We start from the raw sequence: 12,835 nt of genomic DNA on the forward strand, positions 1-12,835 counted from the left end.
CTGTTGCAGGGAATGGTGAACCTGGCTTGGTACCGAAACATCATTGATAAGATACGTTTCCTTATTAGAGCAACCTCAATCTATTTCACCCAAAGCCTTTTGGTTTTAAGCCAGAATAGGCTCTTGTATCCAGAGTGCCCTCTTGTAGCCACAAGTGTTTCTGAAGCGCTCCTTTCTTTTCTTTACCCTGAAGTCACACCTGCTGCAGCATACATTTCAAAGCACATTGCTTCTCCTGAATAATCTAGAGGACTGCATTTTGTTAAGGTTTTGTAGGGTCTGTAAATAAACAGTTTAAAAAAAAAGAATGAGTGTTTAGGTTCAGAGAAGGGAGGGGGGAAATTGAATTCAGTTTGCATTTAAAAGACAAACCTACCACATTCTCCAAAGCACTACGTGAACTGAAACACAGCAATCCTTTCAAAGTTCACCATATAGTTTCCCAGGCCAAGTAACGTGTACAAAACCACATAAACTGGTGAAAATAACATTTTAAAAAGCATTCTATTAGGGGAAATGGTTTTGGGGGAAAAAATGTATATTAGGCAAACTTGTGTATACAATACCTATTTGGAGAAACTTGCACTAAAACAGTGGTGAATTTGCATGAGGACTTAAAAAAGAATTATGTGGAGAATTGAACTTCAGGTTGGAAAAATGAGAAATGAAAAGAATCTGAAACTGATAGATCTGCTCATCCTTAATTATAGCACGCCCGAGCAAGGAACTACAGAAGGGAGTAACTTCCCATTAGGGAAGCCAGAAAGGGGCATAAGAAGTCCCCTTTGTACACTGATCCAGTTCTCTGGAGTCTAACAACACAGAAGACAAAATATTTGCCAACCTTATTTAGCCCTATAACAACAGAGCTGCCTTGTGTTTCATCGAAGTTATGGGTGATACCTGCTCTGCTTAGGAGTTTGCCAGCCTTTGCCTGTGAATTTTGAGAGGATTCATGCCACCAGGAAGCTTTTGCAGTGTCATAGGCATAGTTGTGAGGTGTGTGGAGAGCCCAGTAGCAAGAAAAGCACCAGTTATGCCTATTTGGGGGTGGGGGAGGGACAGAATAAGCATTCTTGTAATGCAGATCTCAGATCAATGATGATGTGTCACATTTGGAGGTGGTTGTGCTAACATTGCGATGGGAGTGCCCAAAATTGTTGCAAAGCATCAGCAGTTATTGTTTTTTAAGGTGCTTACCTGGGTAAAGGATTGGAAGAAGCATCTGGATTGCCAAAAACAAATGAGTGTGTGGATGGTGTCAATGCATAAGAAGAAGAAAAAGATAATGTGGAGGTTGCAGTTCCTGTGAACACTTGTCCCCAAGTACTCTCAAAGGGCAAAGTAGCTAATCACAGTAAACCTTGAAGTTTTGTGCTTGGGTGATACTGAAGAATGACAGAAGGGGGATTGTGGGACTTTATATTTAAGGAATTCCATTCAGTCTTTCCCCATGAGTCAGAGTTACAGCAAAGCTCTGATGTGGCCACACCTGGGTGCAGAAAGGGCAGAGATGGGGCTTGGCCTTTGTTGTGGAAGAATGTGTTGTATCTTTCTCTGCAGGTGGAAATTGGCACAAAACCAGCATAATTGCTGCATCCTCCACACCTTGACCTGTTGAGTCCTAGATCAGCACAGCAGTTGCTTGTTTCAGTGTGTTTGTGTTGCCACCCAATACCCATTGTTTTATTTATTTGTTTATTTCATAAAATCTATTTGCCTCTTGTTAGAAAACAAAAACAAATACCTCAACTGTTTACAAAAAGAATAAAGCAACAAAGGATTGGTAAAAACAATTAAAATGTTCAGAACAATTAAAACCAGCAATAAACTAAAAACACATCAGCATTCCAAATATCTGGGTAGGCTTGCCTTTTTCTTTTTTAAAAAACAAAAGGTTTTAGCAGCATCAAAAGAGTGCAGTGAAGGCTCCTGTCTGATATCAATAGGCAAGGAGTTCCACAGTGTAGGTGCTACCACACTAAAATATCACTTTCTTACTAGTGTGGAATGGGTATTATGATAGCTATGTTACCTTCATTCAGTGTTACTGGGAATCACAGGTGGGGACAGTGTTGTTGAGTTCATGTCTTGTTTGTGAGCTTCACAAAGGTAATCTGGTTAGAGGGACGTGGGTTGTGCTGTGGTCTAGACCACTGAGCCTCTTGGGCTTGCTGATCAGAAGGTCGGCAGTTCGTATCCCCGCGACAGAGTGAGCTCCCATTGCTTGGTCCCAGCTCCTGCCAACCTAGCAGTTCAAAAGTACACCAGTGCAAGTAGATGGCATTTTTCCATCTCTGTCGTATCAAGCAGTTGGTCCCTTACCTTTCTCGCCCTGATCTGGCCACAGTGATCCATGCGACGGTCACCTCCAGGCTTGATTGTAACTCGCTCCATGCAGGGCTGCCCTTGGAGCTGACCCAGAAACTCCAGCAGGTGCAGAATGCGGCGGCTAGGCTCCTTACTGGGTCCTTGCCGCAGGATCACATTCATCCAGTGCTTTACCAGCTGCATTGGCTCCTGGTGGAGTACAGGTTTAAGGTGCTGGTTTTGACCTTTAAAGCCCTACGAGGCCTAGGACCCTTGTACCTACAGGACCGCCTCTCCTGGTATGCCCTGCGGAGTACCTTAAGGTCCATAAATGACAACACTTTGGAGGCCCCAAGTCGCAAGGTGGTTAGACTGGTGTCAACTAGGGCCAGGGCCTTTTCAGTATTGGCCCCGACTTGGAGGAACGCTCTGTCACAAGAGACTAGGGCCCTGCGGGACTTGACATCTTTCCACAGGGCCTGCAAGACAGAGCTGTTCCGCCTGGCCTTTGGTTTGGACTCAGTCTGACCCTTATGTTTCCCTCCGCTTATGGTTTTGATTTATGGGCTACTATTAAAATGAGGCTGCATTTTAAATTGTATTTTAACCTGTATTTTAATAAACTGGGTTTTTTGAGGGGTTGTTTGTTTGTTTGCCCCCCCCCCCATTATGTTTTATTGTAATTTTATTGGTGTTAGCCAATAAAGCCTGGCTCTGGCTGGGGAGGGTGGGGTATAAATTTTTAAAAAAATATCATTATAATATTATTATTAGATAAATAGATACTGCTGCGGCGGGAAGGTAAACACCGTTTCCATGTGCTCTGGCACTCATCAGGGTGTCCTATTGTGCCAGAAGCGGTTTAGTCCTGATGGCCACGTGACCCGGAAAGCTGTCTGTGGACAAACGCCTGCTCCCTTGGCCTGAAAGAGAGATGAGCACTGCAAGCCCATAGTCGCCTTTGACTGGACTTAACTGTCCAGGGGTCATTTTTTAAATCTGGTTGGACACCAAGAGCAAGATACTTGATTAAATGGGTCTCTGGCCTGATTCAGCAGAGCTCTTATGTTCTCTGGGCATCTTAAAAGTACATTTAAAAATAATATATGGTATCAGGGGAGTGGGAAGCAACATAAAAACGACTCCATGTAGTATAAGAAGAAAAACCATTAATAGATCTACAACTCACCAATAGAAGTAGTAGGGGATAGAGTAATAGATGGGAAACCCACATGAAACGTTTAAAAATAGTGTTTGTCCACACAATGCACTTCAGCACATCCACAGATAGGTGACATGCAATTTTATGTTTGATTCCCCCCCCCCCCCTTCTGCATTTTTGCAGATTGGAAAAAAATCCAAATTAAAAGGGGCGGAGGAACACATGGTGCCATGTTGTTGAAGATGTCCTGTGGTTGATGGACCTTTCAGATTTATGAGTATTACTGCTGTTATTACCAGCAGGTTCCAGGGTGGGTTACAACAATTCAAAACTCAGTATTAAAAACCATTAAAATGAATAGCAGTCACAGGAATAAGTTGGATCATGAAAACACAAATCTTAGGTGTTGGGCCAGTACTTTTGTGAAATCTGGGGCAATGCTAATAAATAGACATTTCCTGTGCTTTCTTTGGATCGATGGATATGTTGGTTTTGCTTTGCTTTGCCCATTGGCCATAACAACATCAAAATAACCGCTTACAATACTGCTGAAGACTATTTGCAGAATTAAAAGCATGCAACTTTTCAAGCAGTAACAAGTTTAATATACAATCCAAATGAGACATTTAAACTATTTTCACAATCCTAACCATTTGCACAATCCTAACAAGGCATATGCTAAAGCTGTCAAAGAGATTATTGCACAACGGTGTTAGAAGGCTGATGGAAGTTGAAGATTCAGGATAGTGAAATGGACCTGGGTCATTTTAATGGCTTTGAAGCTTGCAGGACAGTTGTTGAACCAACCTTTGTAGCTGCTGGAGTCAAGAAGCTTGTTCTAGAACAACTGCATTTGTGTCAAAAAGAAACTATTCTGTTGTGTCCCATTTCTGGGTATTTCATGGTGGTGTTAGAAGCTCCAGAATGCTATCTCCAAATTAGTTGGCTGTGCAATGGAATGGCAGGTGGAATTCAGTTACGATGTACAAAGTGACACACAACCCCAAGGCTTTGTAGGAATGGTGAAAGCCGCTCCCGTTTCCCACAAGCATCTCTACAGTAATAGACACAAATTTGACATCAGAAATTGCATCTGTGTGTTTGTGTGTGTGTGTGTGAGAGAGAGAGAGCGTGAGCGTGAGCATGTGTCAGTGTCATGTCTGTGGGGGGTATTTTAACTTCTCAGGACACTAACTCTTCTTACATGTGGCCACTCTGGAATCAAAGCAATTTCAGATGAAGACTGTAACATCAGCCCAGAACAAAGGATTGTTTATCACACTTACAAGCATTATTTGGCTAACTGATGCCAGGTTGTCTGTATTATTAACATTTTTGTGAATTGCCACTGTTGATAATAGTGTAATTCTCGTCACCTGTCCTTTTTTGTATCTCACTTCCTTCTGACTTCACTGCTTAACATCACCCCTACACTAGGATAATGCTTTGTGCATTTGATGCATTGAACTGTAGCTGACAAAGGTGTATGTTATAATACATGTTAGTCTTTAAAGTTGCACGAGACACTTCTTGATTTTGCTAAAATTGAATGCATTTTGGATTGACTGTCAGCCTTAGAAAGAGGGCTGCCTGCTACCTGCCACTCACACTTAAGGAGGATAGAAGCTCTGTGGAGCAAGACTTGTGAAAAACCTGTTTGATTTCCTTTCATCAAATGGGTGGTTTGACTTCCACACCCTTCTTCTTGACTTTCAGCATCATTCACCCTGTTTGGGGAAAGAGGAGGGTGAAGGAAAGCAGCCTCTTGCCTTCTGCCTGGTGGGAGATTGACGGTTACTGAAAACAGCGGGGAATCCAATTAAGTTCTGAGGCTCTGAAATATAGAGCTGTTGGAAAGAGATTAGGCTTTTGCCTGATGTTATACTTAGCCTGTGAAATTTGCCACCATTTGGTTCACTGAGAGGTCAAATAATCATAATTGTGCTCATCAGTCTCATTTAGAGAGCTTGAAGATTTATAACCAAAGCACAAGTGTTAGCAAATCAAAACACAAGAATGAAACCCCCCCCCCCATCACACACACTTGAGCATGCAGAGCAAACTGCACAAATCAGGAAAGAATATGCATTTTGCAAATCATGTCTACAAAACTGTTGGCTCCTTAAGTCACATGGGGCCCAGTACCCATGTCATTGCCAATGGCCAGATGATGGACAGCTTACCTGCTTTGTCCAGTTCCAGGAAGGCAGCCAAATGAAAAGTGGATTGTCTCTAGTAGGCTTCTATGCATGTCTAATGAACTAGGCTTTACTTGGCATGCCATAAACTGGCACTTGGATTTGTGGAGGGGGGAGTCAAGAGGTTGCTTTGGTTTTTCTTGTTATACGTGAGCTTCAAGCTTTCTCAAACCTTTAATGACATCATGCTTTATTTATGAAAGTGTTTATATCCCGCCCTCTCACAAAACATCAGGGCAGGGTATAGCAACCTAAAAATAAAAACCTTGAAAAGCAGTACAGAAGGATCTGTTGGCATAAAAAGTCTTCGAGATACGCCTGAAAATTAAAAGTGAGGATTACTGCCCAATTGTTGCTGGAAGAGTGTTTGAGCATGGGACCCCCAATACTTTTAGTAGTAGCAGTTGGTGCAGCTGTTGCTGTAGTTGTTACTTGATTTATGAACTGTTTCCAATGACCTAAAAAAAAATTTAAAATACAATTAAAACATGTTTAAATAATTACATAGATAGGAACAAAACAGCTGCAGATACATATTTTTAAAAAACGCCATTACATGGAAAACCATTTAAAAATAACAGCAATTGCATATTTTATATCAACTTTCTGGATCTTCCTTGTGAACAGAAAAATGAAGCGGGGAGAGAAAATGAACAATAAGAATCAGCTGTTAATGTTTTCCTTAGTTTCTCATATTTACATTCTTTGGAAAACCACATTTTCACACCTCTTTGTGGACTTTTAAAATCCAACATGAAAATCCATACTTACACTTACTTATGCTTTGCTTTGCTTTGCTTGTGTGCACATTTTGGTTTTGAGAACAGCATCACAAAATTTGTAGAAGTGCAAATTTCAAAGGCTAGCCATGTTTCAGTTTGCATATTGGTCCGGGAAGTGTGAATTAGGTTTGCATTAAAATCTGTAGCTCAGTGGTTAAGCACCTGTTTTGTATGCAGAAGGTTCCAAGTTCTAATGCTGGCATCTCTAGGTAGGACTGAGAGAGAACCATGCCTGAAACCCTGAGGATCTGCTGCCAGTCAGTGTGGACAATATTGAACGAAATAGGCTAATGGTCTGAGTTGGTATAAGACAGCTTTCTGTGCTCATATGTCTTTCAGGAAAGGACCATAGCTCAGTGCCAGAGCATCTACTTTGCTTGCAGAAGGTCTCAAGTTCAATCTCCTGTATCTTCACGGGAGGAGAGAGATCCTGCCTGAAACCCTGGAGAGTTGCTGCCAGTCTGTGTAGAAAATAATGGGCTAGATGTAACAAATGGTCCAAACTCAGCAGGAGGTAGATTCCTATGTTCCCAAGTTCCTACAGAAATAAGTTCCCTAAAGTATAGAAATGCAGTAATAATAATAATAATAATAATAATAATAATAATAATAATAATAGCAAAATAAGACAGCTAATTTCTCAATAGCCCTGTCTATGAAGGTTTTATTAACTTTTTGGTATGGAGATTCTCGTGAGAGCTATGTGCCTGTCCCTTGATGGGCGCTTTAGGTTTGTAGGCCTTGGTTAACAGCAGCTGAATAATTGTACAGAACAGGAAGAGGGAATTGATTCTCAAGATGGCTGTTTGCGAACCCTCCTTGAGTGCCAAGCCCTACTCCCCATACAGAATTTGGCAAAAGCAGAAAAAAAGTGCTACCGTGACTTGGTTTCCAATTCTCCTTGTCAGCCTTGGGTGTCTCTAGCGACAGAGGGCAGAGAATGTAAGGAATGTACTAGGGAGAGGCACCTCTTTGCCGAAGTGCAGGGGGGAGAGAGAGAGAGAGAGAGAGAGAGAGAGAGAGAGAGAGAAGGAGGGGGAGACTTTCTGCTGTGGAAAGAGAAACCTGTTTGATCCCCTGAAGGGCAAAAAAACACACACCCACATTGTCATCTCCCTCCCATAACAAGGCTGGGCCTCTTTTTTTGGCAAGGGCAGCCTTAGCTGGCTGGGACGCATTCTGGCTTGCCCACACCTCTGCTGCTGAGCGCATAAGGACTAGCAGGGAGAGCACTGCTCCAGCCACAGTTGTGAGGGCAGGAGTCCTGTTAAATGCGCGAGGACACCTTTGGAGAAGGGACCCACTGCCGCTGAGGTTACAAGTAAGTACCACCTTTTTGGTTTCAAAGATGAGAGGGTTTCCTCTCTTGCCCTTCTTCCTCTGCTCTTTTCCTCCCTTGCCTTGATTATCCTCTCTTTGAGGTGGGAGGAAAGTTTTCCACCACAGAACAACAGCTTGTGGAAAGCGACTTCCCCAACGCGCCACCTGTTGGGCTCGATGACCCTCGTGGTCCCTTCCAAATTTACGATTCTATGAGCTGGCCTGGCTTTGAACAGTTATTTGGGCTGGCATACTATATATTTAAAGCACATTATTTTCCTTCAAAGAACCCCGGGAACTGTAGTTTGTTAAGGGTCCGGTGAATTGTAGCCCTGAGAAGGGTAAGCCATAGTTGCCAGGATTCTTTGGGGAGAAACAGTGTCCTGGCCCACAGCTGAAAAAGGTTGCTGACCCCTGCTCTAACCACTATGACACACTATGCTCTCTTTAGATCCAGCTTGGCAGCTGCTAGCAAAATCCATTGCTTTGTGTTAACAATTGCCACTTCCTCCCACCCCAGCAAATTTCCTGAAATGTTAGCTTTATATTTTCCTCCAGTATGCAGATGCCATGATGTGAAATGTTGCTGTGGTTCTTATTTCTTGCGCAAATCTCTTCCTTGGTGCTCATTGCTATTTCTACTAATCTTTACAACAGCCCTGTAAGGTAGGCAAGTCCTGGAGAGGAGGTGGCATTTGAGCCAAAAACACTGCAGCACTTTCTCTTAATTACAACACTTGCTGTGTTATATATACAGTACTGTGAACGTCTGTCTGCCATACAGCTGTTAGCATCAGCATCATCAGTACAAAAAGTTGCTTAACTGGGGAAGTGGGAGAAGGATTTGGCATCATTTTGCTGAGGGGTCCTCTGCCCTCCACCTTGCTGGAAGCACACAACAGGGTCAAAAAAACAATAGAATTATGGAGCTGGAAACAGGAATGCTTGCTTGGCCCCCAACTGTGGGTGCCCAGGGCCGTGAGCGCCATGCAGCTTGCATGACCCTGGTGCCAGAATTTGTGGGTGCCCAGCCCCTCATGGGAAATTTTGTGGGTGCTACGGCACCCAGGGCCCCAGGGAGTTGGCCCCTATGGCTCCAAGGCACCTTGGCAGATGCTCTATGAATATCTTTGGTTGAGGGCGCTCCCAGATAGACACTGGACATTATCATCAGTAACCCCATGAAGAGAATGCCGATTATAAGAGATCTGCAATAATGTAGATGTCAGGTGTTTTCTGTTTTTTAGAGACATCCCTCAATTGGTAATGTCTGACATTCATTTTTCATTATTTCTTTGCAGGCCTCCAGTGCCTTTTAACAGATGCAAAGCAGGCAGAAATTCAACTGGTGAAGTTCACCCAACATTTATCTGTGGCATTTTTTAACCCTGCTGCAAGGTGCTTAGAGTAGCGTATGTGGTTCTCTCAAACCTATTCTATGTTCACAACATTCCTGTGTGGTTGGAGAAACACAGAGTGTGACTACTCCACGGTAATTCGGTGAGCTTTATGGCGGAGTAGCGATTTGCGTCTGCATCTTCCATTATGCAATACTGCCTTCTCAGTATGTGGGTGAGGTGATGAGGAACTTCCCCTGTGGGATTTCTGCCTGCTTTGCCACCGTTAAATCCTTGCCAGAAAAAAAAAATGGTGACAAGCCTGGTTCTCCAGTTCAGAGTTTTCACTTGTGTATTTAAACGTCTTTTAAGTTGCTTTTCATGGTAAATATCTTCCTATGGCAGCTTACAATGCACAATTCTAATTATACAATTCATAACTGTACAATGTTGTAGAAATCAGGCGAACAGGCACCAGTAGGCTGCAGTTTAAGAAGTGCATCTGCCTTCCTGGTGGTGGTTCTTCCATCAAATTTTTGCTGAGAATCTGTCACAATAAGAAAGAAGGAAATGTCTGAGTAAGGAAGGAGATGATAGAATGGGCAGTGCTGAAGAGTCCCTCCCTCAGCCTCAATTTTCCACCTGATCACAAATCCTGTTATCTTCCCGTCCTCACACCCAGGCCTGTAACTGTCATAATGGCAAACAGCACAGATGCTGTTGTGATAGCATCATAATAACAGGCCTTGTCCACATCCACGATTACCTTGTGTTTGCAGCTGTTTGTGTTCCCAATTTAATTTGCAGCATCCGCATTACCTTCCAACAATACCAATCTCAGTGTTTTCCTTTTGTATCCTACTTGGTTCTCAGATTATTTGTTTCAGTGCTTTTGGATTGGTGGGCAATAAACGACCACTTTCTGCTACTGCCTTTTCCATTCCCACTACTTCCTCAATACTTGCACTTCTTTACCAGCTGTACTCAAGGAATCTGCACCCGCTTTTGATCCCTCAGATAATAATAATAGTAATAATAAATTTTTTATTTATACCCCTCCCTCCCCAGCCAAGACCGGGCTCAGGGCGGCTAACAACCAATAATAAAAACAAGTTGATTAAAATACAATTTAAAAGATTAAGATACAACATTAAAACATTAGGGTGCAGCCTCTTCACAGGAGGAGAAAGGAAAAAGAAAGAGGGGAAGAGAATCAAACTGATTCTAAGCCAAAGGCCAGGCAGAACAACTCTGTCTTACAGGCCCTGCAGAAAGAAATCAGATCCCGCAAGACCCTGGTCTCATGAGACAGAGCATTCCACCAGGCTGGAGCCAGTGTTGAGAAGGCCCTGGCTCTGGTTGAGGCAAATCTAACTTCCTTAGGGCCCAGGACCTCTAGGGTGTTGCTATTTACGGACCTTAAGGTCCCCCGTGGGGTATACCAGGAGAGGCGATCCTGTAGGTACGAGGGTACTAGGCCGTGAAGATATGCATGAAACTGGAAAAATTGCATGCACAAGCAATATTACAATTGCATATCTGTGTGCTTTGGACACTTCTCATGCAGGACTTTAAAAAAAAATATGCACAACTATCAGCACACATGCCCTGTTGATACTTAATTGACATCATGAAATCAACAAATAAGAATGTTGGGAACAAAGACAAAAGGGAATGCCCAGTCATATAATCAGGAATGACTGAAGTGGCTCCTCATATACAAATTCAAATGCACACAGGTGTGGACTACTCCAGTCTACTTCACATGGGGGAAAGTGGGCTAATAGCTAAATAATGCTCAAATGTAGACAAACCCATAGTTGCACCAAGGAGTGAGGAAGTGGCTTCTTTTATAACACCCTCTGCATTCCATCAGAAAACCCCCACTTTTCTCTCTCCAAAAATTAAAAAGCCACAGATTCTCCAGCCCTGATCTAGTCCACTATCATTTGTGCTCACAAAAGTAAAACTTGCTGATATAGATGGTGTTCCCAAGCCAGGGCTCTCTATGTTCTCTGTCTGACTGCCTCATTTGGTACTGAATGCCAAATTCAATATAATTAAGAATCCATCAGCTTCCTCTATCATCTATCTATCATCTATCTATCTATCTATCTATCTATCTATCTATATCTATCTATCATCTATCTATCTATCTATCTATCATCTATCTATCTATCTATCTATCATCTATCTATCATTTATCATCTATCTATCTATCATCTATCTATCATCTCACCACCATCATAGTAAACATAGCTGTGGTCTGAACCACAGAGCATCAGGCTTGCCAATCAGAAGGTCCGTGGTTTGAATCCCTGTGATGGGGTGAGCTCCTGTTGCTCGGTCCCTGCTCCTGCCCACCTAGCACTTCAAAAGGACGTCAAGTGCAAGTAGATAAATAGGTACCTCTCCAGCGGGAAGGCAAACGGCATTTCCGTGTGCTGCTCTGGTTCACCAGAAGCGGCTTAGTCATGCTGGCCACATGACCCAGAAGCTGTCTGTGGACAAACACTGGCTCCCTCAGCCTACAGAGCGAGATGAGCACCGCAACCCCAGAGTTGTTCACGACTGGACCTAATGGTCAGGGGTACCTTTACCTTTAAACACAGAGTAAACATATTAGTAAACATAGAGACAGTAAAAACAGAGGTGCCCAAGTAGCCTCTCCTCCACACACCAACCAAGTCCAGACATGCTTAGCTTCAATGAGGGTATTGTGTCATGTGTCCAAACGTAGGGCAATCTTGGAAGTGTGAGTGTGTGTACCTTGGCATTTCTGAAATCAGGGTCAGGGAGGAGCAGAATATGATTTCCAGTCATTTGCAAGTAGACTCTTGGTGCCTTGTACCACCCTTCTCTGCTCTTTCTCCTAATTGTAGGTGGAGAATAATCTCATGCACAAGAAACAGAAATATGCAAAGATAGTTAATCTGTACAATATATGCAGGTTAAAGAAGTGGGTTACCTTATCAATATTAATAAATTGATAAGTGTATGGCAGGAGCTGGAGCAGCTCTGGCAAATAAAACTTTCAGATCTGCGATGATGCCTTATGCTTTGTCATACCTGATGCTCCATTTTAGTCCAAGGGCTCATCAGCCCCAGCTAGCATAGATAATGGCCAGGGATGGTGGTGGGAACTGGAGTCCAACATCTGGAGATTCACAGGTTCTCGACCTCTTATGTAGATCAATATCAGACATGCTCTGAATGCTGTTGATTCTGTAGAAGACTCAGGCAGGGGGGAGTCTCCCACTTTTCTGCTGAGATGCTTTTAATCCCTGGGAACTGAATCTTCTGCACGCAAAGTTGTGTGATGTATTCCACCACTCAGCTATAATTTCCCCCATTTGCTGCAATCCACTCTCTCATGGCCTTATATGAAACAGTCTTTGGCTCTGGCTCTTTGGTCCATCTCTTGACACTGTGGTGTGTGTGTGTGTGACTTTCTCAGCCATTGGACATCCTTTTCCGGAGATGCCAATGATTGCACATGGGGCTCCTCCAGCATGCAAAGTTACACAATGCCACAAAAGAGGATAGTACTGATTTGCAACACCCCCATCCAAAATGTCCTAATGTATACATATGGATACAGATTTAGAAATACAGTAACTTCTTTAATATGAGTAGAACTAAAATGCATCTCATCATAGTGGGAGACATGAATGTGACTATATGAACTTCTGAGAACATAAGAAAAGTCCTGCTGGATCAGGCCAG

General features: G+C 43.0%; 1 protein-coding gene across 8 annotated transcripts in view; it reads left to right on the top strand.

The window, feature by feature from the left end:
- Positions 1–7,544: 7,544 nt before the first annotated feature.
- The window catches only part of ZNF185 (zinc finger protein 185 with LIM domain), a 64,417-nt gene continuing 59,126 nt past the window's right edge, over positions 7,545–12,835 (top strand). For 2 of the 8 annotated variants that reach the window (XM_083722161.1, XM_083722159.1), the window contains exon 1: positions 7,557–7,773. The gene's annotated coding sequence lies outside the window, so the exon portion shown is untranslated. Of the gene's footprint in view, positions 7,774–12,835 lie in introns of all 8 variants that reach the window. The other 6 variants (XM_083722160.1, XM_083722162.1, XM_083722158.1 and 3 more) reach the window with 6 other exon arrangements.

The sequence above is a fragment of the Podarcis gaigeae genome (assembly GCF_964106915.1).
Source record: "Podarcis gaigeae genome assembly, chromosome: Z".
NCBI lineage: Eukaryota > Metazoa > Chordata > Lepidosauria > Squamata > Lacertidae > Podarcis > Podarcis gaigeae.